The 4,325-nt window shown below is 39.1% G+C and overlaps 1 pseudogene; it reads left to right on the top strand.

Annotated features, from left to right (window-relative positions):
- Positions 1 to 3,922: 3,922 nt before the first annotated feature.
- On the top strand, positions 3,923 to 4,325 carry LOC118023888 (annotated as a pseudogene).

The following is a 4,325-nucleotide window of genomic DNA, read 5'->3' as shown; positions in this document are numbered from 1 at the left end:
AGAAAGAAAGAAAGAAAGAAAGAAAGAAAGAAAGAAAGAAAGAAAGAGAGAGAGAGAGAGAGAGAGAGAAAGAAAGAAAGAAAGAAAGAAAGAAAGAAAGAAAGAAAGAAAGAAAGAAAGAAAGAAAGAAAGAGAAAGAAAGAAAGAAAGAAACATCCCTGGACCAATGTGATGAGAAAGAGAATGGGATGAAGTGTCCCACGTCTGTCGTGCCACTGATATCCATATTGACAGGCTTGTTTGAAGAGCCTGGTCATTGAGAGCACCGGGGGCAAGGTATCAACTATGCCTTCAAAGAAATAGCTCAACCCTCAATCCACCTTTAGATGCCTAAGCAAGGCCAAAACCTTGGAGACTTGAGTCTAGCTTAAATCAATTGTCCGTGAGGGAAGCCCAATTCCCAGTGATACCAAGATTAGTACATAAGCCTTGGATGGGGGGTGTTTCACTGAAAGAGTACCTATGGTGTCTCAGGAAGTGGCATTCCTAGGCATTCTCCTGACTGACTCTTGTGTCTTCTAAAGTATATTTTAAATATAGCTCCCCATTTTATGGATTTTGGTTCTACAGTGAGTTACATCATAGCTTTCAGGACTGAAAATTGTGCCTTAATAAAGTAAAAAATAAGTAATCATAAACTTATTTGCCAGGTAAAATATTTCAGCATGAGATTTTTGGTACTGAAGGAGTTGAGAAACTCATTTTGGCCCAACCTCCAATTCTAACAGGGATATATTATGTTTCTAGAGTCCTTTTTCAGAGATATAGGTCATTATTTCCTATTTTCCAGATTTTAGATTAGGTTCAAAGATCAAGAGGCACTCCTTCCATTCAATAAATATTTATTTATGTTCTACTATGTGCCAGTGTTCTGTGTATTAGAAGCTTAACTTTGTAATCTGTGCTTTGTGTACAAATGCACAAAGACATATTTATGAAGTTATTATCCATATGATTGTCTGTAATAAGAAATAATTGGAAGGGGGCACCTGAGTGGCTCAGTCGTTAAGCGTCTGCCTTCGGCTCAGGTCACGATCCCAGGGTCCTGGGATTGAGACCCGCATCGGGCTCTCTGCTAGGAGGGAAGCCTGTTTCTCCCTCTCCCACTCCCCCTGCTTGTTTCCTGCTCTCGCTCTCTCTCTCTGTCAAATAAATAAATAAAATCTTTAAAAAAAAAAAGAAGTAATTGGAAGCAATCTAAGTATCTATTGTGAAAATTAATGACAGGAAACCTCATTTAGAATGGAGTAAGGGAAGGACGCCTGGCTTGCTCAGTCGAAAGAGTGAGCGACTCTTGATCTTGGGGCTGGGTATAGAGATTACTTAAAAATAAGTAAATAAACTAAAAAAAAAAAAAAAAAAAGAATGGAGTCAGGAAACCCTGAAGGGGGAGCTCTCACACACAAACTCCTGTCACAGCTTACTTCACATTCCTCAGCACGGAGTTCACTTTACTACCCCAGCAAGAGGGTGGAAGATTTTCTCATTGCCCAGCAACAGCCCAGCTAGTGAGAAACTGCCCCAACCCAGCCAATGAGAAATTACCACCACCCTGAACTCTTGCTTTCCTCCAATAGATTTTCTTTCAAAGCAACCCCTCTTAGCTTCCTCATTTTTCTCTATAAAGTCTTTTTTCTCCAGACTTGCCTATGGTTTGCCATAGCTTGTGTGTCCCGAATTGCAATTCTTCTGCTATTTCCCAAATAAACTTAATTTGTTGGTAAAATAACTGGCTTTTTTAAAGGTCAACATTACCAGTAGAAGATTGGGTGGTGGTTCATCCAAACATCAGAATTGTGAGGTCTTTGAAAAGAAGACTTAGATCATTATGTATCAGTATGCAAATATGGCAAAGGAATAAAAAGACCAAAGAAAAGTTGTTAAATAAATTTTATCCCATTTTCACATACACACACATGAGAAAATGGTAAAAATGCATCTGGGAAGGGGCACCTGGGTGGCTCAGTCGTTAGGCATCTGCTTTCGGCTTGGGTCATGATCCCAGGGTCCTGGGATCGAGCCCCGCATCAGGCTCCCTGCTCAGCGGGAAGCGGGCTTCTCCCTCTGCCACCCCCCTCCCCCTCCCGCCGCTTGTGTTCACTCTCTCGCTGTCTCTCTCTGTCACATAAATAAATAAAATCTTAAAAAAAAAAAAAAAGTGCATCAGGGAAGAAGACTAAAGATGGGAAGTTTTGTTCTGTATGCATTAAAAGAAATTCTTAAAGCATAAAGACCAATCTATTTGTATTGATAGTCTCATTAGTAGGGGATTTGAGAAGTGGATTATTCATTTTTTTCAAATCTCATTTTTTAATGATCATGTGCTGCCTTCCTAACAGAAAATAATTTGTAGATCACAAGAGGGGATTAGCTGTTCACACATAGATGAGTAAAATGCATCACTAGTGAAGGTCTTCAACCTACCACTGCTAAAGAGCTTCCTCAGGTCCTTTTCTTTAGCCTGACTTATGGTGGTCCTGGCAATTGGTTCACTTTGACCAGAGATTTAACTGAACTTTCAGAAATTAAAAACAAACAGGAATTATACTAACAACATTCTCTAGAAGTCTGCACCAGACTATGTGGGTTTCAGAATCTTACCAAATCCCTTGCAACGGGGGATGAATTAATCACAAGACTTTTGGAGTAACTATTAGGATCACATGCATCTCTTTGTAATCAAACTCCAGTATTTATATTAATATAAAATGTGTTTACTTGAAACTGAAAGAACATAAGACTTGCAAAGTAGCAAGCCAAAAAAGGAAGTCTAGGTTTCTGGATCTAACTTACTCTGTGTGGCATAAGTAAATGGGTTGGCAAAGAGAGGCAAGAAAATGAGTCAGTATAATTAGTACTTCCAGCAAAATACATGAGACCTAATTGAAACAATTGTTAACAGTAACTTCGTGTGGGCTTCCCAGGTAAAATATCAGTTATCAGGTAGGATCTACAATGTCCTTCTTACTCCCCAGAACCAGATGATTATTATATGCAAAAAAAGCAGCTACTGTACCAAAATAAACACTGAAGGTTCCATCCCCAGTGTTATACATTTTAGTTAAAATTCTTTATATGACACCAAAAGCACAAGTAACAAAAGAAAAAAATAGATAAATTGGACTTAAAAATTAAGAATCTTTGTGCTTCAAAGGACACTATCAAGAAAGGGAAGACAACACATGAAATGGCAAAAAAAATCTTGCAAATCAAAAATCTTGATAAAAGATAAACTGTGGGGGCACCTGGGTGGCTCAGTCAGTTAAGCGCCTGCCTTCAGCTCGGGTCATGATTTCAGGGTCCTGGGATCGCGCCGCATGTTTTGTTTTGTTTTGCACCCCATGTTGTTCCTTGCCCTCTGCCTCTCCCCTCCACTTGTTCTCTCTCTCAAATAAATAAAATCTTAAAAAAAAAAAGATAAACTGTGGTACATCCATACAATAGAATCTTACTCAGCGACGACAAGAAATGAGTTATCAAGCCACAAAAAGATATAGATGAATCTTAAATGCATATTGCTAAGTGAAAACCAGTCTGAAAAGACCACATACTAACTATACCACTCTAATTATATGAAATTCTGGGAAAGTGGGAAACAGTAAGAAGAAGTTGCCATGGGTTCAGGAGGGGGAGAGGGAGGTTGAATAGGACTTTTTTAGTGTGGTGAAACTGTTCCATATGACACTGTAACAGTAGATACATGACACAATGCATTTGTCAAAACACTGAACTTCATAGCACAGTGACCTTCAATGTATGTAGATTTAAAAACATCATTTAGAAGTGGTGGGGGTGGTTCCTAGGATGAAATGCAGAACAAACAATATAATCTAACATTATAATATTACAACATATTAACAATCTCCCTGAAGAGGATGAGGTTACTAACCTGTCACTTTGGAAATGACATCTGTAAAATTAAAAGAAACTATTCTTGCCCCACCCCGTCCGGGAGCAGCCGGGAGCTGCTTTCCTCCGCCCGCCGAGATGGCGCTCGACCCCGCAGGGCAGCATCTCAGACATGTCGAAAAGGATGTTTTGATTCCTAAAATAATGAGAGAAAAAGCCCGAGAGAGATGTTCTGAATGAGTTCAAGATTTTACCAAATGTTGCAAGGACTCTGGAATCCTTATGGTAGTAAAATGCTGGAAAGAAAATTCTGCATTGAAAGAATATCTAACTGCTCATTATAATGATCCAGCCTTTTATGAAGAATGCAAAATGGAATACCTGAAGGAAAGGGAAGAATTCAGAAAAACTGGAATTCCTGCCAAGAAAAGGCTACAGAAACTTCCCACAAGCATGTAGGCAATTACTCAGATACT

Source organism: Mirounga leonina, unplaced genomic scaffold (genome assembly GCF_011800145.1).
Source record: "Mirounga leonina isolate KUSES-001 unplaced genomic scaffold, KU_Mleo_1.0 Mir_180, whole genome shotgun sequence".
Classification (NCBI taxonomy): Eukaryota; Metazoa; Chordata; class Mammalia; order Carnivora; family Phocidae; genus Mirounga; species Mirounga leonina.
This window is presented reverse-complemented; position numbering and strand designations above follow the sequence as displayed.